At 42.6% G+C, this 21,542-nt stretch overlaps 1 protein-coding gene across 1 annotated transcript in view; it reads left to right on the top strand.

Moving 5' to 3' along the window:
- The window catches only part of TRIM2 (tripartite motif containing 2), a 159,868-nt gene that overhangs the window by 26,008 nt on the left and 112,318 nt on the right, over nucleotides 1-21,542 (top strand). The window lies entirely within an intron of this gene.

Raw genomic sequence — 21,542 nt, 5'->3', positions numbered from 1 at the left:
GGGGACCCAAAGGTCCATGTCAGCTGTGATAACACAAGGTTTCCTGTAAGATGTCACTCCGTCTTTCCATATGCATCTCATTGGTCAAAATATAGTCTTATGGCCACAGTTAGCTGCAAGAGAACCCAAGAAATGAAACCTTTATTCTAGCGTTCCTGGCCCACATACATAGCAAGGGTTCTAACGTGTGGAAGAAAGGGAGGATGACAGTTGACCAACCATTAACGGTCTCTACCAAATGAAGTCACCTTAAAGAAGCCAGCTTCTGCCCAAGCAGCCTCCATAAACTTGTGATCCAAGAACCTGCTGGACATTGGGCTGGTCCTACCATGTGAGTGCCATCAGTTACCGTAGCAGGCAATGTTTGTAAGCTGTGGTTTGCATCGTCTGCCACCATTTCAAATAGCCAAACTCTGTGGACTTGTCATAGACCCATTTGCTAACGACCGACTACTGGACTTGTTGAAGATTAATCCCTCAAATGGCTTTGATCTGAGAGAACAAACTGAAAAAAAAAAAAAATGCTGGAGAGGATATTGTGAGCCAGAATAAAAGCTGTAGTGCCTTTGGGCTGCTTCCCATGCTTACAGGGAAGTAGGAGGAGTAATATTTATTTTGCATTTGATAGAGGGTGAAGAGGCCTATTTTGTGGGAGAGTTTGCTATGCTAACAAGCAGTTTTTCTAGTTCCTTGAGATGTTGACTTTGAGGCAAGGGGTAATACGAAATGATTCCTGGTCAAACAAACTTAACAATCATGGATGCTGTAATCTTCTCTTGGATATTCACAGCATATGTTAATATGTTAAGGGCTCTGAGAAGTTCTGCAATAAGGAAGTCTTTTCATTCAGAATTGTCCAGTCTTTTTTTTTTTCCCCTGTTTTTAAGATTGTATTTATTTATTTGAGAGCGAGAATATGAGCAGGGGGTGGGGAGAAGGAGAAGCAGGCTTCCCGCTGAGCTGGGAGCCCAATGCGGAGCTAGATCCCAGGACGCTGGGATCATGACCTGAGCTGAAGGCAGACGCTTAACCATCTGAGCCACCCAGGCGCCCCCAGAATCATCCAACTTAATTACAACTTTGCCTTTTTCCTGGCGTCACTTATTTACTTCACTCCTGGGGAGACTACCTTGGAAAATGCTCTACCAAGGCATCTTTTGAATCTTGAAGCTCGTATTGATCTGCCTTTCGCTTCATTCTGAAACTCATTCCGGACTCTGCTTCTTTGTATTTCACAGAAAAGGGGACTTCAATTCCCATTTAAGCATAGTGATAAGGATTTTTTTCACATGGCTGAATTTGGAAGCAAATGGAAGCAGTCCTGTGGGGATCAGTGGCTTGACACCCAAGAGCTTTTTAAGGGATCTTTAGAAAGTCAACACCTTATCTGTGCAGTATGACAGCAAGACGGGATGGTCACTGTGCACGTGAGCCTTGGTGCATCAGCGCCCTCACCCCCTCCCCCTTGTCCCCCTCACCCCCACCCCTCCCCTGACTCCCAGCAGGGACTTGAGTGCAGACAGGCAGCTGCTCTGTGTTTTGGATGCTAGTTAGGAGGAGGACAACCTTTAACTATAATAGACTTTTGTTGCCAGATCTCTATGGTTAACTGGACAAGCATCACAGCCCTAGAATTCTCTTCCAAATCATGCCAAATTCTCAGAATACTCAATTGAGTTTTATTTAAGCTGGTGAGATGAGGACAGATATTTTTCCTTGCCATTTGAAACCTGCCGTGAATAAAATGAACTTGTTTTGTCCTCAGAGCGCTAACTGATGAACGTAATTTTGCCTCTGTGAAGCGAACTAAACAGGAGGAATACTTTGCCCTCAGTAAATTAAGAGCCTCATTAACTCAGTGCATTTTTGGTATATTTTAAATAATTTTTCTGTATTGTAACGTAAGGTTTTCTTGTGTGAAGTTCATGGCTCATTTCACATGCCATCTCATTAATTTTTACCATACCCCTAGGAAGTTTGTATTATTATTCTTACCAGGAAAATGGAGGCTCTAGACAGCCTCAGGTTGTGCAGCTAATTGGAAGATGGCCAGAAGCAGAGGCAAGAGCTCCCTGGCCCCAAGTGTTAGCTGTCTAGCACATGGCCTTTGAAAGGCAAGTTTTCAGTGTTGCAATCTTGCCTAGGGAAAAAAAAAAATCATCCCTTGGGAAAAATACTAATTAACCACTCCTGCTTGCTCCTTAAGGCATTCATGCGTTCATTCATTGATTCACTCTGCAAATATATATCAAGTACCCACTTGCATGAGGCCTTGTCCTGACTACTGGATATGCCCTTGTTCTCAGAGAGATATGCTTATGTACTTGTCTCAAGTGTCACATAGAGCCCTCTGGCAGGGTCTGAGGGAGAGGACCTCAGGAGGATGAACAGATGTAATTGTAATAATAATGATAATAAGAGGGGCACCTGGGTGGCTCAGTGGGTTAAAACCTCTGCCTTCAGCTCAGGTCGTGATCCCAGGGTCCTAGGATCAAGCCCCACGTCTGGCTCTCTGCTCAGCAGGGAACCTACTTCCTCTTCTCTCTCTGCCTGCTTCTCTGCCTACTTGTGATCTCTGTCTGTCAAATAAATAAAAAAATAATAATGATAATAAGAGCTAACTCTTAAATAATGAGCCTTGCGCCGTTCTAAGTACCAACTTACAGAGCACCTAGCTGGCTCAATTGGTAGAGCAAGTGACTCTTGATCTCAGGGTTGTGAGTTCAAGCCCCATGTTTGGTGTAGAGATTACTAAAACAATAAAGAAGCTTAAATACTGTACTAACTTAGGTATTTTCATAACAGCTCTTTGAGGTGGCTACCATTACTAATCCATATTACAGATGAGGAAATAGTGGTTCAGCTGCCCAGTTCACACAGAATAGGTGGAAACTCAGCCAGGCAGTTAGTACTAACCATTAGGCATAGTGCCTCTCTAGAAAACCTCCTAAAGGCAGGGGAAGGAAAAGAAATGGTTCTGGGAGCCCAATGGGCTCTGATGACAAGTGTCAGGCAAAAGCAGTGGCTTGAGCACACAAGGTACCAACTGTACCATTTGAAAAGAATGAGGGGCTCACTGACCACTTTGCCTTCAGTGGTCACATTAGGCAGACTTATCCCAAGCAAAGACCTTACAGAATGTGAGAGGCTCAGGGCCCCATACCCGGCCACCTCCCATTCTGAAGACAGCTATGGCTTTTGACCGTCCCTCATCCGCCAAGGATAACATGTCTGGATTTAGGGCCATGAAGCAGAAGGTGGGGAGTGGCAGTGATGAGTCCCTGGCACACTTACCCTCGTTTGGACTCAGTCCTTCTCAGATAGTGCTTCCCTAACTCAGGGCTGTTCCTTCTCTCTGCCTAGGGTGCTCCCCTCCCCCTATCTCCTCAAGACACCTTTCCTGTTCCTCTGGTAACTTCCATTGCATCACCCTGCTTATTCCTTCAGAGTTACTGTCCCAGCCCATGATCTTACTTATCATCTGACTTCCCCAGGGAGCTTGTTCCCTGCTCTATCTTCAACACTCAGCATAGCAGCTGGAACATAATAAAGATCTGATGAGTGAATGAATGAATGAATGAATGGCTAAATAAGGTTGGCTCTTGGTGTGTGGCCCCAAAGCCTGAGCCTCACTGCCTGATGCTGTAACACATGACACTTGCTCCAGAACTTTCCCTGCCCTTGCTGGTGCAGAGCCACCTTGCTCTCCCCTGAACACACACGCACAACCTCTGTGGTCTGTACCATCCCTGGGTAATGTACGGGCCGCTTCTCACCCCTCACACTTGCCTTTATGGTTTAGCGATTGCATTGTTTCCCATTCCCGTGACAAGGCCCCAGCTGGATGATAAATGTTCCTGGGGAGTGTGTGTTGGGTAAAGTAGAAAAAAGAGACATCTGCTAGGGTGTGTATGAGGGGTGGCAGAGAGCTGTAGCAAAGGTGGGAGCAGTGTCTGAGGCCCCAGCTCTGCACGGAGGTTCTGGGAACCTGAGCTACACCCAAGGGGTGGGACAGGATGGTCCAGAGGGCTACAGAGGCAGGGGAAGGAGGCTCTGGCATCAGGGCCAGATTCGGTGAGTTTATGAGAGTGTTCGTGAACTCACTCAAGAGAGAGGCCCTGGAGGAGAAAGATCCAAGGGCGACCCAACGAAGTAAAAAAGAAAGGTCAGAGATTGGTGATAGCAGGAACATTTAAGCAAAGATTAGGATCCCTTGCTGGTGCATGTCAGACGATCATAAGGAACTTTCAGATCTGTGGCCTGGTTTCATCTCCACCACTTAGATTAGTCTTATTTTGGGCCAGTTTCTTGACTGTTCTGGGTGTCACCTTCCTCATGTGTAAAATGAGGAGAACAGTCACCAACCTCGTGAAGATTAAATGGCAGAGTTGGGGCAGAGCGCAGAGAACTACCCAATGATGTACTATCTGTGGCAAGGGGAAGCCAAGTTGAATGGTAATGAACTTCCTGAACAGAATGGGTGGATCAAGGGCATTTTTACCTTGGCCACGGATTCCGGCTCACGGAGGGGAGAGAGAGTCCAATTTAGCCTGCTCGAGCTGCCATAACAAAATACCATAGCCTGTGTGGTTTTAACCACAGAAATGTGTTTCCTCACAGCTCTAGAGGCTGGAAGTCTGAGATTAAGGGACCAGCATGGTCCTGTTGGAGCAGGGCCCCAGCTTTATGACCTCATTTAGCCTTAATTACTTCCTTAGAGGCCCTCACTCCAAATAGAGTCACGCTGGGGTCAGAGTTTCAACATACGAGTTGGGGAGGTGGGGCTGCAGAGGCACAAATATCCAGTGTGTAATGGGAGGATAAGGGAACACCTGAGTGACAAGAAGTCCTCTGGGCATTTCGAGAACAGCCTATTCTCCCCAGCTGTGGCCAGGGTGGGCTTTTGAGTGCAGGGTAAGGATGGATGAGCCGGGCCTTGCTCAGCTGTGATTGGCCTTGTGGTGACTCCCCACTGCGTGCCCAGCAAAGATCGGCCCTTTGAGAATCGGGACATGACCATCTATGTACTGCTTTCCACCATCCTCAGGAAGTGGAGTGGGGGCTCTCAGATAGGAGAAACCTCATCAGATTCGCAGAGTCGGCTGCCATCCTTCCTGCCTGGTGATGCATCTCCATCCAGAGCTTCCATCGGCCCCTGTCATTTTCACTGTGCTGGGGAAAGCCATTCCTTCTTTTTGGAGTGCTGTAGTGTCCTATTCTACCCAAAAACCATTTCTAGGACAAATTCCCTCACCAGGAGTTCTTTTTCTTTTTCTTTTTTAATTAATTAATCTTCTCCCCAGTTTTCTTGATAAATAATTGACATATATCCCAGTGTAAGTTGAAATTATACAACTTGCCGGTTTAATTGACATACATTGTGGGACGATACCATAAGAAGTCAAGCTAATATCCGCTATCTCATACAGATACAATAAAAAGAAAGAATAAAAGGAAAAAAACTATTTTCCTTGTGATGAGAACTCTTAGGATCTACTCTCTTCATTTTCCTGTGTGTCATGCAGCAGAGCCAGCAGTAGTCTTCATGTTGTACGGGACATCCCTAGTACTTACTTACTTTAGAACTGGAAGTTTGTACCGTTTGACCACTTTCCTCAAATGGCTCCTCTCCCTACCCAGTCACCCCACCCCTACCTCTGGTAACCACAAATGCAGTTCCTTTTTCCATGAATTTGGTTGTTTGTTTTTTAGATTCCCTATATAAGTGATATCATACAACATTTGTCTTTCTCTCTCTCTCTCTTTTTTTTAAAGATTTTATTTATTTATTTGACAGATAGAGACACAAGTAGGCAGAGAGGCAGGCAGAGAGAAAGGAGAAAGCAGGCTCCCTGCTGAGCAGAGAGCCTGATGTGGAGCTCGACCCCAGGACACTGGGATCATGACCCAAGCCGAAGGCAGAGGCTTTAACCCACTGAGCCACCCAGGTGCCCCTTGTCTTTCTCTTTTTCACTTATGTCACTTAGCATGATGTCCTCTAGTTCCATCCGTGTTGTCACATATGCCGGGATTTCCTTGTCCTTTATGGCTGAATGGTATTCCACTGTATATCTGTACCACAGCTTCTTTAGCCGTCCAACCACTCATACATGCTTAGGTTGCTTCTGTGTCTTGGCTATTGTCAATGATGCTGCTGTGAACTTGGAGCTGCAGGTATCTTTTCGAATTCATGGTTTCCTCCTCTTTGGGTGTATTTCCAGAAGTAGAATTGCTGGATCGTATGGCAGTTCTATTTTTAAGGATCCTTCATACTGTTTTCCAGAGTGGCTATCCCCTAGCCAGGCATTTTATTAACTTATTATTTATTTATGTATTTATTTGCGAGGCGTTCTTGATGTTCCCTCGGTGGCATTGTTCCATAGTGGTTTGCCTTTGTGCCCATTTTTGATACATACATTCTTTCTATGCATTTATTGCATAAATTACAAAACAAATGAGTGAATGAATGGGTCTTTTTTATTGAAGTGTAATTGGCATATAACATCATATTGTTTCCAGGTGTACAGTATAATGATTCAATAATGGTATCCACTGTGAAACGATCACTGCAGTAAGTCGGCTTATGATTGGAGTCTCTTTCATTTTGACCTTAAGTTACCCGAGAGCAGTTTATTCTCTCTTTCCATAGAAGCGTTTGGGCCAAAAGAGCACCCGACCTGACAGCCTTCTCCTCAAAACAGCTAGTCACTTAAGACATATAGGTGGCAACCTCAGGAATATTTTTGTTTTCACTGCATTGGTCTCTTTCACTCCCAAGTTTACCCCATTCCAATCTCGCTTACAGAAAGCAAAAAAAAAAAAAAAAAAAAGAAAAGAAAAAAAAGCGGGGCACCTGGGTGGCTCAGTGGGTTAAGCCTCTGCCTTCAGCTCAGGTCATGATCTCAGGGTTCTGGGATCGAGCCCCGCATTGGGCTCTTTGCTCAGCGGGGAGCCTGCCCGCCACCGCGCCCCGCCACCCGCCTGCCTCTCTGCCTACTTGTGATCTCTCTCTGTCAAATAAATAAATAAAATCTTTTTTAAAGAAAGCAAGCAAGCAAGCAAGCAAAAAAGAACATGAGTCCTAGAGGGTTTAACCTTTCGGGCTCCATAGCACTCGGCCTTCTGGGGGTGACTCTGCCGGTGATCTTGAGCCACAGAGGGGACTGCTGCTCAGTCACTTTCGGGGTACATTTTCGGGGTATGTACGTTCCACGTTTGCACATGGAAACATTGGAGCAGCTGTGCCTTTGTGTCTGCCAAGAGCCAGCCTCACTGAAGAGTTGTTTAGCCTATCGCACTTACTGTGCTTCTGCTTTGTCGATCTGGGATGAATTATGCCAATCAGGGACGACTCGCCTCCACTGTCAGGGAGCTCAGAAAGGGGTTGGGAGGCAGGACAGAAACACTGGAAATTACCTAAGGGGAACTGCAAAAGCAGAAAAGGATTTCATGATTCCTGTGGACCTGTTAACCATGAGCACAGCTTCTCTCCCACTGAGGAGGCATTTGATAAGAGATTGGCTTCAATTAGCAGCTGAGAGGGAGAAGCAAAGCAAGCAAGGTGCCCTTTTACAGACAGCTGCTATAATTAAAAATGACCATCTACTAGCTCACTGTGGTAGGGTGCTGAGGAAATTGGTAGACAAGTGTTCTCCAGCAGAAGACACCCCCCCCACACACACACACACAGGACACACTTGGGCAATGTCTAGAGATATTTTTGGCTGTCACAATGAAGGAGGGCAAAGAGGTCCTTCTGGCACCCAGTGGGTAGAGGCCAGGGATGCTGAGAAACATCCTACAATGCACAGGATGACCCCTCACAACAAAGAATTTTATTCAGTCCCAAATGTTAATGGTCCTGAGCTCGAGAAACCCAGCGAGAGCCTGAGGGAGAGTCCGGAGTCTGGTCCGAGTGGTGGGAACTGGGTCACTTCACTTCCTTGGGTCATCATTTACTTATCTATGACGTAACAAGCTCTTAAGTTACATGCGGCTCTAACAATTCTGTGATTCAGTGAAGCTAACAAATGGGAGATTAAAGATGAGATGTGAATATCTTCAGAATTTTGTGCTTTTTGAAGAAGCAAAAGAAATATGGAGAGTTTTAGGAGACTTTCTAGGAAATAGTGCTTAAACGTCAGATGAATCTTTAAAAATTGGAACCATTTTATCCTCAAAAAACCTGTAAAATAAACTGGAAGAGCCTTGTTCTCCTACTTTGTCGCTTTGGGAGGAATTCTTGTTGGGGCTCAAGGGACAGTCCAGAGCAAAATCTTCTAGAATTTCACAGAAATTAAGATGCCAGCGAGGCACACCTGAGGGCTGCTCTTCAAGTATTGTCTCAGCTGCCAAGTTCCTGAAAGGGGAAGAACAGCCTTCCCTGGCCTGGGCCATTCTTCTAAGTCCTCTGACTGAATTAGAGCCACACCCTGTCTGCCACAGGTCTTCTTCGTATCAATAGACCCCTGTTCTTCTAGACTGTAAGAATTGACCAGAAGGGCAACTCTGAGAAAACAACATTTGCCTACTCAGGGAAGCTCCCTAAATGTCTTTAGGCCTAAAGAAGTACAAACTGTTAGTGTGGCCCGTAGATTGGTCGTATTACATTTATCAGTACTTTCCAGAAAAAGCAATACCTTCTAATAAAATCCCTGTCCACAAAATAATAAAGGCTTTTTTTTTTCCCTACTGTTAAAACTTTTTTCCAATATTAAGAATTCAAATCATGCTTGTAAAACATGCTGTTTATAAAGAAAAAATTCTATATGAAGATAACTCTAATTAAGGATCTATTACTAGAAATACAAATCAAAACCACAGTGAGATACCACCTCACACTGGTCAGAATGGATAAAATTAACAACCCAGGAAATAACAGATGTTGGTGATGATGCGGAGAAAGGGGAACCCTCCTGCGCTGTTGGTGGGAATGCAAGCTGGTGCAGCCACTCTGGAAAACAGTATGCAGGTTCCTCAGAAAGTTAAAAACAGAACTACCCTATGACCCAGCCATTGTACTACTCGGTAGTTATCCAAAGGATACAACAATAGAGATTGAAGGAACACATGCACCCCAGTGTTCATAGCAGCAATGTCCACAATTGCCAAACTATGGAGAGAGCCCAGATGTCCATCAATGGATGAATGGATAAAGAAGATGTGGTACATATTGCCAGCCAACAAAAAGAATGAAATCTTGCCATTTGTAACGATGTGGATAGAACTAGAGGGTACTATGCTAAGGAAAAATAATTCAGTCAGAGAAAGACAAATACCGTATGATTTCACTCATATGTGGAATTTAAGGAACAAAACAGAGGAACATAGGGGAAAGGAAAGGAAAAGGAAATAAGATAAAAACAGAGAGGGAGGCAAACCATAGACACTCTTAGCTCTAGAAAACGGACTGAGGGTTGCTGGAGGGGAGGTGGGTGTGGGGTTGGGGTAACTGGGTGATGGACATTAAGGAGGGCATGTGATGCAATGATCACTGGATGTTATATGCAACTGATAAATCACTAAACTCTACCCTGAAACTAATAATATACTGTATGTTACCTAAGTCAAATTCAAATTAAAAAAAGGATTTTGTACCATGCCATAATATGATAAATTTGAATTTCAGAATGTTTGAGCAACATTTTCATAAAGGATCAGAATTTATTTGTAGGTATTTACACTCAGAAATCATACATATGTAATTAGAATTCTAAAACAGAATGCTTTTTGTACCAATGTAAACAAGAGGCCCCAGAGGTCAAGAAAAAATGAATAGTAGCCGTCTACACTCAGGAGCCAAAGCAAGGTAAGTCCAGTATGAAGGACTTGCTAAGGGGGCAGCCAGGAACTGTTTTGTGATGAGGCTTTCTCAGGATCTTTGGAGAGTTTATCAGTGTGTGAGCCTCCTATCCCACCCCACCCAGTGGTGGAGGTGAAGGGTGCTTCCTCCCCATCTGAAACCAAGTAACAAAGGGGAATTCAAGAAAAACCAAGAGTCTTAACACTCATCCCAAAGTTTGTGAGAGCATGAGGGCTAGTGTAAGACCTGAGAGAGGAAGACCACGTTTCCATCATTGCTCCCCCTAGTGGTGGGGGCAAGAATGCAGCGTTTTCCACTGTGCCAAGGCCACCTCTCCTGAGGGTTCACTGAGGAGTCATTTCAAGAGAGCCTTGTCCCGGAGGGCTGTGTGGAGGAGTGATGGGGCCTCAACAAAGGAAGAGTCTGTGTGAGGTACATCCGTGCATGGTAAGGCGCTGAGGCTCAATGTCAGCCATGTCTTGGGAATTTCAGCAAGGGTGCCCAACAGAGCAATGTCCCAGACCACAAAAGCTGTCCAGGAGACTAAGTGCCAGCTTCAGACATCTGCCAAGTCCCAAGTGTACAAATGTCCTGTTATGTCTGTTTCCAAAGGCCGTGACCATCTTTCCCGAATTCTCCCTCCTTAGCCCAAATCTGGAAGGTCAATAACAGAAGATATGGGAGGAAGAAGTAGAGTCTGCAAGAAAGAATGAAATCCAGCTTCCTTCGTAGCACCACTTCAGGCTTCCAGGATGAAAGCGTAGAAGAACTTGTGGAAGGAGAAGCTCTAAATAAAATAAGAGGTTGGAGTTGTTATTATACTGGATGAGGTATTTTTAGAACTACCTTTATTAAGAGGTCCAACTTACATACAATAGGCCACCCATTCTATGGACAGTTCAATGAGTTTGGACACGTGTGTGCCTGCATAACCACCATACAATATTTCCATCATCTTTGAAAGTTCCCTGTGTCCCTTAATAGCCATTCACCATCCTCCTCCAGCCCAGGTGACCACTGATCTACCTTCTGCCTATGTAGATTAATTTTAATTTTATAGAAAAATGAAAATTACAGAATTTCATATAAATGGACTCATACAGTACTCATTATGGTATTTGGCTTCTTTTACTCCATATAAAATTTCTGAGATCTATCCATGTTGTGTGTATCAGCAGTTTGTTCCTTTTTATTCCTGAAGAGTACGCTATTAAATGGGTATACTATAGTTTACTTTCCATTCACCTACTGATGGACATTTGTTTTCTTTTTTTTTTCTGGATTTGAGCTATTATTTATAGCCTATGAATATTCTTTTACAAGTCTCCACACAGACATGTTTTCATTTCTTTTGGGTGATTACCTATAAGTGGAAATTGTTGAACTATATGGTAGATGGGTGTTTACTTTTATAACAAATTGCCACATGTTCATCTTTAATGGTTGTTCCATTTATTTGCTGCCACAAACAGCGTATGGGAATCCCAGTTGTTCCACACCTTTCACAACTTTTGGTCATGTCAGATTTTTAAATTTATCTGTTCTAGTGGTTGTGTGGTGATAGCTCATTACAATTTTAATTATCATTTTCCAGATGACTAATGATGTTGAGCATTTGATTATGTGCTTATTGGCCATTTGTATATTTCCTTTTGTCAGTGTCTCTTCAATATTTTATCCCGTTTTTAACAATTGGTTTATTAGTTTTCTATTTTCTATTGAGTTATGTAGCTCAGTAATTAGAGTCTTCGTATAGTCTGGACACAAATTCTTTGTCAGATACATGTTGCTAATATTTTCTTCCAGTCTGTGATTTGCCTTTTCATTTTCTTAGTGTTGCCTTTTGAAGAACAGATTTTTTAAACTTGAGAAAGCTCTATTTATGCTTTTTAAATGAGACATTCAAATTACTGAAATGAGATTGTTTCTGCTATTGAAAGTGCTCAGAAGACTTTTGATTACCTAAGAATAACTGGAAAATTTCCTGGGGACCTGCCTGAGAGTCCATCCAAAGGCAGAGGAGGACCAGTGCCCACCCCCACCCCCACCCACCAGGGGCCATCCCAGAAAAGGACTGGACAGCTGTTAGGCAGAAAGTCTAGGAAGATGTTAGCTCAATTTCCTATTTTTTGTAGGTTTTGGTTTTTTTTTAAACAACTAATTGCTTCATGAAGATATAGTTTTGGGAACAAGTCAAACTGTCAACAAGGTTAAAAATTACAGGTGGGGGATTTTTCTTTCATAGTCCTCTTCCTTTCAATAATTTCAGAGTCTGGGATTCAAACACTCTACACTGTTTAACAAGCCTTTGTATAAGGAAGCTCTGGGTTTTGTTTTTGGTATGTTTTTCACAAACATCTGTAAAGTCATCATGCTGCAAGTTAAGCCTGTTTTCCTTCAGGAAATAGGCTTAGGAAAGGAACATAAAAGCATCTCTTCTTCAAACTAAATAATTGCATGCTCAGTTCCTGAAACGTTTCTTCTGGGTTCATTTTCTGATTCTTTTATTATCTTGGTTGCTCTCTGCGAAGCCTCTCAACATTCTCCCAATCCCCTTTTGGATGCTAAGCCCAGAGCTAAGTGGCCAGACTCCTAGCAAAGCCCTTAGGGCAATGAGGGAGGGTGCTCCCTAGGGCCCACTGCTCCCCAAGCATCCCAGCATCATGGTGACTGTCTAAACACAGCGGTGATGAGGCCAACCCATTTCCTTTGGATTCCACCCTAACCAGCATTGTATCTGTATGCTAAAAAGTGTTGAGGCTCTAAATTCACAGCCAAAGTATCCATCTCTGAACATTCTGGGGGAAAAAACATACATCAGGGTCGAGAGAGTCTAACTAAAAGTAGAATGAGTGAAATTAATGAAAGTTCAACATAGTCTGTGTGTCTGCAGTCAACCAATCTACAACAGCTGCTGGACGGCCAGGCTGCAAGGACCTTTGCACTTGTCTCTACATCCAAGGATGCTCTTTCCCCTGATGGGCCTATGGCACATTCCCTGAGACCAGTCAGGTCTGCTCTCAGAGGTTGCCTTGTCGGTGACGAGAGCTTTCCAGATCACCCTGACTGCAACTCTCTAACTCAGCTCAGCCCACTCAGACCCCCTCCCGGAAATTCCCAATCCTCCTTTTAAGCTCCTTTGTAGGTTCCCATGGTGCTTAACAGACATGGTCTATACTTTTAGTTGTCAATTTCTGTACTGTTTGTCTGCCCTAGTAGAATGTAGTTTGTATATGTTATGTTCACTGCTTTATTCCCTCTTTTTGAGAAGAGTTCCCGGTAGAGCGAGTTCTCTGATAAATCATCTTTGACTGAATAAATCTCTGAATGTAAGTAGAATTTTTGTGGTGAGGAAGAGTTCTTGAATGTTTATTTGTATCTGTTTCATGGATTGTGTATATAATGTTTACTTTATCTCATTTAAACCTTATGACAGTCATAGGCGGGAGGACTGTTGTCCTCAATTATGGGTGAAGAAACAGAAGCACATGGCCAAGTCACAGCTGGTACGTGGCAACCTGCTCCAGAGTCTGTGCTCTCAGACACTACCATGCTGCCTCCCTGAATTAAATAACTGGAATATATTTGGCAGAAACCCAGGATCGAACAGATTTGTGCTGGGGCCAGCCTACAGTTCTTTCTGGACAAGGTGAATGGAGCACAGACAGTGGAGAAGAGGCAGTGGGTACCATCCAAGCATAAGAGAGTAGAAGGCAGAGACAGGGAGGAGGCAAAAGAATAAGAGGGAGATCAGAAATGTGGGGGGTGGGGGTCACATGGTATCCCTGAAGAGAAGGGCAGGCACTTGGAGAGGCTGACAAGAAGCCTGAAGGAACCAACCAAGACTTCAGCTGGTGACCCACAGGGATTCATCACTCCAGCTTGGAGTTCAGGAGCAAAGGGTCAACTTTGGGCCAATGGTTTCAGCAACTGAGGGCTGGGGAAAGAAGTATGGGTATGGGGGTGCCTGGGTGGCTCCATTGGTTAAGCATCTGCCTTTGACTTAGTTCATGACCCAGGGGTCCTGGGATCAAGCCCCACCTAGGGCTCCCTGCTCAGCAGGGAGTCTGCTTCTCCCTCTCCCTCTCCCTCTACCTGTGGTCAATCTCTCTCTCTCTGTCAAATAAATAAATAAGATCTTAAAAAAAAAAAGGAAGTAGTATGGGTTGGGGCTAAGCATATGAGAAGACTTAGGAGGTGAGGTGGGGAGACCATAAAGGAGGAGAAAGAAGAAAACCTCGATTCTGAGAAATTATCATTCATGTTCTCTCACCTTTCCTCTCATCTTGGAATATCAAATCAATTTATTGATTAAAACTCCTTTAAGAAATGAGTGGGTAGGGGCATCCGGGTGGCACAGTTAGTTGAATGTCCAAATCTTGCTTTTAGCTACAGTCATGGTCTTGGGGTCCTGGGATGGAGCCCTCCATACACTGGGCTGTTGCACTGTGCAGAGTTCTGCTTCAGATTCTCTCTCCCTCTGCCCCTTTCTCTGCTTGCTTGTGTATACCCTCTCTCTGTATGTGTATACCATTCTAGAGTATACCATTCTCTAGAATGAATCAATAAATCTTAAAAACAACAACAACAACAACAGTGAATAGATAAACAAATTGTGGTCTGTTCTTATAGTGGAACACTGCTCAGCCTAAAAAGAATGAACTAGTGATACACCCCCCCAAACATTGGATGACTCTCAAAAAAATGTGGAATAAAAGAAAGTGCAATGGTCTGAATGTTTGTGTCCCAACCCCCCACCCGCCCCCGCCCCCAATACATATGTGCAATCCTAATTCCTAAGGTGATGGTATTAGGAGGTGGAGCCTTTGGGAGGTGATTAGGTTATGAGGGTAGAGCCCTCTTGAATGAGATTCATGTCCTTATAAAGAGGCCCAAGAGCACTCCCTTGCCCCTTCCATGTGAGGACATTGGGAGAGGTCTACCACCTGGAAAAGGGCCCTTTCCGATGCTGGCACAAGGATCTTGGACTTCCAGAATAGTAGGAAATAAATTTCTGTTGTTTATGTGCTACTCAGTCTTTTGGTATTTTGTTATAACATCATGAACGGGCTAAGACAGAAGCCAAACAAAAAGTTTATTCTGTATGATTTCACCTACATAAAATTCTAGACAAACAAATTAATCCATGTAACAGAAAGCAGATCCATGGTTGCTTGGGGCTAAGAGTATGGCTGCAAGAAGGGCCAGAAGAGAGGGATTATAAAGGAATATAAGGAAGCTTTTGGAGGTGATGGGTATATTCCTGTCTTGATTGTGGTAATGGTTTCAAAGGAATACACTTAGGTCAAAATTCATGAAAATATACACACAAAAAATGGGAAAGATGTTCCCAAGGCTTTTAAGTTGAGAACTCTCATCTTTTCCTAAGATTAATACATTTTCTTTTCTTTTCCTTTTTTTTTTTTTCCTAAGTTGGGGGTGAAACGTAATAGTTGAAAACACCTCTCTTTGCTCAGCATATCTTCCCTGTACAGAGTTGACTATACTTGCTCCTGTCTCCCTTTCCTACATGAGGAAACCTCCCTGGCCCCAGAGGTTTCTTGGGGCTTGCAGTAGGTTCAATTGTGGCCCCCCAAAAATATGTCTACCTAGAACCTCAAAATATGACCTTATTTGGAATAAGGGTCTTTGCAGATGTAATTAAGGTAAGGATCTTAAAATGAGAACATCCTGGATTAGGACCCACCCTAAATCCAATGACAAGTGTCCTTATAAGACACATAAAAGGAGAAAACACAGACACAGGAACACCTTGTGAAGACAGAGACAGAGATTGGGTTGATGTGGCTGTAAGCCAATGAATGCCAAGAATTATTAGCCGCCACTAGAAGGTGGGAGGGGTGTGGAACAGATTCCCCAGCAAAACCTCCAGAGGGAACTAACCCTCCCAACTCCTTGACTTTGGACTTCCCACCTCCAGAACTGTGAGAAAAATTTCTGTTTTCTGCTTGTAGTGATAGGTTATGGTAACCCTAGCAAATAAATGCAGCATCCCTAGGTATTTTTACTCCTTAGTATCCTCAATTAATTCTACCTCCATATCTTATTTTTGCTGTTTGTTCTTCCTTCTCCAAACTAATCCTGTTAGAATTTTCCCTTCTTGGTATCTGGCCACTTCTCCTTTATGGATGTTCACTAACTGCTCTAAACTTCACTTTTCTCATTTGTAAAGTGAATATGCCTATTAGCACCTAGGGTTGGTTGGGAGGATTAAATGGGCTAATACGTGTACACACTCTTAGAACAGTGCCTGGCATGCAGCAGATGCTGGATATATATTATTACCTTTACTATTAAGTTCTTCCCCCAGTTCTGAGGGGGTGGCTCAGCTTGTATGTTCTTCAAAATTAATGGCACATTTTCTTCTATCATTTAGATTATTGAGATGATTACATTAATCTTGGGTCTAGAAGGACCCTTTTATGGGTTCATGGGATCAATTCTCAACTAGCTATTCAGCAAATCCCTTCATGGTCTTCACCAACTAATTGAAAAGTTTTGTGGTATTGAAGCCTGTCATGGTTTAGCTCAATGGACTGGGTGATGAGCAAATGAGCCCAAGGCCATGGCTTGGTCCAGCGTATAAGTAAGCTTAGTGCTCTTTTCCATGTACAGCCTGACTTTAAGCATTATTTTGCAAATGTGGGCCATGGATCATGTAGGGACAGAGCAAAAGACTATAAGAGGCTTGTAAAAATTCATTGGCATGGTCAGAAAAATAAAAGTATGTTTATGTTGGTAGGTGGTTAGCAGAGTCTACTTCATAGCTTAAATTCATGCAACATCTGACTTTAAGCCTTACCTTTCTCAGAGAGGTACAAAGAAATCATATAAAACAAGAAAATGGAACATCCACATAATTAGTTATCAATTTCCTCATCTTAAAAGAATAAATGCATTTGAAGATAACGAAAGTTTAATGGAATGTGTTTAGAACTTTTCATTTCATTTCAGGTTGTGGGCTGACCTAAGAGTAAGTGATTTTTATCCATAGTTTATAATGCATCGAGCAACAGCTAAGCAGAACAAAATCAAAACCCTTGCCAAAGGGAAGAAAGATTGGAGCTTTCATTCCTTCTATCTGCAAAGTCCTTCAGTGTCATTGATGGTTAAGTCTGCAGCTTCTCCTCTTTATTAAGCCACGTTGCTAGGCATCCCTTTCATTTCCTTAAGAAAGTAAAAGATTTTAAAAATATATAATTTAGGTCTTGAAGTTAGTAATTTCTAGAATCAACCAAGAAGCCTCAGGGGTCTGACCATTCATCCATATATTATCCAAACAGCTTCTGATGTGATTTCACCCCGTTCTATTAACTGTATCATTACATGATCTCTTAAGATGAGAATCTAGTATTATGTGTGTATCACTTCTTAAAAAATATCAGCAGACAATTAGATATTTTCCCTTCAGTACAGTGTTTTGTATGCTGGCAAATCAGGGGCTTGATAATGAATGCACTATGGGATGTTGAACTAAGTCAGTTAATTGGGGCTTCAGCTCTTTCGAAGGGTTGGGTGAAGATCATTGGGTTAGGTGAAGATTATCTTATGGGTAATTGAAGCTTCAGGTTGCCAAGTGGTGGGTGACTAAGAGCTGACTGTTGCAGATCAAGGGCAACATTTTAATTGGATGATGGGCATTCTCAAAGGGCATATAGCAATTTTCTGAATTGCATAATCTAGTATTTGAAATGTAGAAAGTAGTGATGTCATCTCCCCAAGTTTTAAGAGGACATGCATCTCCCTCTGTAATTATTTTGTTTATTATTTTTAATAACAGTAGTAGACCCACACCAAGGGATAGATGATGGTCAGGGATATGTGCAACAGCTTTGCCAGAGTTTCAGTCCTATGTAGTTGCCTTTTCCTGATGAATTCCTGGCCAAGTCTTCTACGTTTTCAAATCCTCATGTCCTCCTTTTTCTCAGTTCATTTCCTATTCCAACTTTCCAAAAGATTTACCTCTGTCTAAATGAACTGATAAATATTGTCCTGTCCAAGTCACAATTTGTGAATGTCTCTCTTCCTTATTAGTTTTTAACAAAAGATGTAATGAAAGAAATAGTAAACTCACTGAGAATGTCGAACATATTCTGCAGGTCATTATATTCAAGAGTTTATGGAGAATAGGAATTTTGTCTACTGATTCTATGGAGAGGTAGGGAATTAGAGATCTGCTCAGTAGAAGATTAATCTGGGATCAATTTCTAAAGTTTTGTGTATGGCTTAGTAGAAAGAATGCTGGGCCAGGATCTAAGACACTGGAGTCCTGGCTCTAGTTCTGTAACGATCTTGCCGGGTAACTCTGGGCATGTCATTTAATTGTGCAGGGCATCGGATTTTCCATCTGAAAATTGAGGGTGTCTGGTCAGATTATGTAAAAAAGTCTCTGAAGTTCCATGGTTGTTTTCTGAAAATGAAACTTTCTGAGGAAAAGTTTGACAAATTGGTTGGTTTTTTGTTTAGTTTTGTTTTGTTTTTACCCTGGTTTGTGTGTTTATCCCACTAGGAAGAGAGTCACACTGCTCTTTTTGATACCTAAAATGCTTCTTAACAAGTTGTTTTCATTCAGTCACATTGGGAACCATCATTTTCCCCACAGATTCAGTTCCTCACACACCTCTGCTCAGGGAGCAGCATGGTGGAAGAGAAAGGACTTGACTTCATTGCCTACAGGCTGGGTGACTTTGGGAAGTTAATTAAACTCTCTGATTCTCAGTTTCTGTAACAATAAAATAGGAATAACAATTCCTACCACCACTCCTCCAACTGGTTGGACCAGTCAGTGGAATCAAACATGAGATGAGCTCACATGCAGCAGCCATTTGCCAGCCATGGATTTGCTCTTGCCACCCAGCTTGCCACTGTCCTTCCCCATCAGATGCTCCTGCTCTTTCTCACTTTGGGTAGAGAGGGTGCAAGGGTGTCTCCTGGCCCCCAGCTGCCCTATAGTATCTGGCGCTTAATAGATGCTGAATAATGCATAAATACTAAATAAATGAATGAATGGATGGATGAATCTTAAAAAAAAAATACCTTCAGTAAACTTGTGGAATGCCCTCACAAAGAAGGATCCTGTTGAACCCAGAAGATACTGAGGCTTAAAAAACAAACAAACAAACAAACAAACAAAACATAAAATTAACCATTTTAAAGTGAACAATTCAGGGGCACCTGGGTGGCTCAGCCATTGGGCATCTGCCTTCGGCTCAGGTCATGATCCCAGGGTCCTGGATCGAGCCCCACATCGGGCTCCCTGCGCAGGGGGAGGCCTGCTTCTCCCTCTCCCACTCCCCCTGCTTGTGTTTTCCCTCTCGCTGTGTCTCTCTCAGTCAAACAAAGAAATAAAATATTTTAAAAAAGTAAAGTGAACAATGCTGCCATACATGGTATATTCACAATGTTACACAAACACTCCATCTATTTAGTTCCAAAATAAAGCCTGCACCCACTGAGCAGTTTCTCCCTATTCCCACCCCCGCCCCCAATCCCTGGCAACCACCAATCTACTTTTGTCCCTATGGATTACCTATTCTGGATATTTCATACAAATGGGGTCGTAGAATGTGTGACCTTTTACATCTGGCTTTGTCACTTAGCACAAAGTTCTTTTTTTTTTTTTTAAAGATTTATTTATTTGACAGAGAGAGATCACAAGTAGACACAGAGGCAGGCAGAGAGAGAGAGAGAGAGAGGGAAGCAGGCTCCCCGCTGAGCAGAGAGCCCGATGCGGGACTCGATCCCAGGACCCTGAGATCATGACCTGAGCCGAAGGCAGCGGCTTAACCCACTGAGCCACCCAGGCGCCCTAGCACAAAGTTCTTGAGGTTCGTCTATGCTGTGGTATGAATCAGTGTGTTCCTTTCCATGGCTGAATACTATTCCACTGCGTGTATGCATCACAATTTGTTTATCCATTGATCTGTGGATGGACATTTAGGTTGTTTCCACCTTTTTATCTTGGATAATGCTGCTATAAATGTGAGTATACAGGTAATGGCTTGAGTATTTTCAGTCCTATGCAGTCCTTTTTTTCAATCCTATTTTCAATCCTTTTGGTATATACAAGGAGTGGACTTGCCGGGTCATATAGTAGTTCTCTGTTTGACCTTTTGAAGAATTGTGGTGTTTCCCACATCAGCTGCCGCATTTTACATCCCCGCTCGCAGAGTTGCAGTTTTGCCTCATCCTTTTTTAAAAAATTATATTTATTTATATGACAGAGAGAGAGTCAGCAAGAAAGGAAACATAAGCGGGGGGAGTGGGAGAGAGAGAAGCAGGCTTGCCACTGAGCAGGGAGCCCAATGTGGACATGGGACTCGAACCCATAACCCTGGGATCATGACCTGAGCCAAAGGCAGACACCTAACGACTGAGCCACCCAGGCACCCTTGCCTTATCCTTTTTAACACTTTTTCTTTCCTTCTTTCCTTTTTTTTTTTTAATAGCTATCCTTAATGGTTGTAAAGTGGTACCTTATTGTGTTTTGATTTGCATTTCCCTGATGAATAATGATACTGAGTATCTGTCTTTTCATGGGCTTTTGGCCTTTTGTAAATTTTTTTTTAAGATTTTATTTATTATTTGACAGAGAGAGAGAGAGCACGAGTAGGCAGAGAGGCAAGCAGAGGGAGAGGGAGAAGCAGGCTCCCCACTGAGCAGAGAGCCTGATGTGGGGCTCGATCCCAGGACCCTGGGATCATGACCTGAGCCGAAGACAGACACTCAACCGACTGAGCCACCCGGGCACCCCTTTTGTAGATCATTTTTAGAGAAATGTCTATTCCAGACTTCTGTCCATATTTTAACTGGGTTGTTGTTTCTCTTTTTGTTGTGGAGTCCTAAGAATTCTTTATATATTCTGGATATTAGCCCCCTATCAGATATATGATTTGCAAACATTTACTCCTACTCTGTAGGTTACCTTTTCATTTTCTTGATAATGTCCTTCGATGTATAAAATGTCTTAATTTTGATGAAGTCCAATTTATATATTTTTCCTTCTGGTGTCCTGAAGCTTTTTTTTTTTTTTTTTTTTTTTTTAATGGCAGGATCATAAGGCTTTAGAGGAAAACTAGACCTTTTCTAAAAGTTAACCTGTTCTTTAAAGTCAAGAGCTATGAGCGTCCAAATACAACAGCTCCTTTCGAATCATTAGGAGAAGAGAAGAATCCAAGGCAGCTTCATACCCTATTTGCAAGGGCCACCAGAGGAATCTTACTTTAATACGAATTAAATATCAGTGGCAGAATCATAAATATTTTTAAACTGACAGAGATTATAAAGGACAGTGCCTTTTGATTATTATTTTTATGATCAAAGTCAGAAGGGCTTCATACAGAATTTGTGGAAAATGAGTATATTTCAACATTTTTCTGTTTCTTTGCTAGTTAATTTTGACAGGGGCTATGCTTCCCTATGTAAATAATGAGACGGTTCCAAATTGTAATGACTGTACTTTTCTGAAACTTTGTATGGCTATAATTTATGCAATGCCACAAATCAACCAAATAGCTCTTAACTTTATTTTTACCTCAGTATATTATTTAGAAGTCATACACAGAAAAAAAAAGGCACAGTTTATTTTCTTGTTCTTGGTTATTATCATAGGGTATTGAAAGGTTAAGTTGGCATAGTAGCTTTAAAAGCAAAATTTAGTTAAGATCAAAAGAGGAAAAAAAAGTCATGGCTATCCTGTCTTCTTCCAAATGTACTGAGC

The sequence above is a fragment of the Lontra canadensis genome, unplaced genomic scaffold (genome assembly GCF_010015895.1).
Source record: "Lontra canadensis isolate GAN:19392208 unplaced genomic scaffold, GSC_riverotter_1.0 scaffold10, whole genome shotgun sequence".
Lineage (NCBI taxonomy): Eukaryota > Metazoa > Chordata > Mammalia > Carnivora > Mustelidae > Lontra > Lontra canadensis.
The sequence above is the reverse complement of the archived record's forward strand: the minus strand, read 5'-3'. Positions and strand labels throughout refer to the sequence as shown.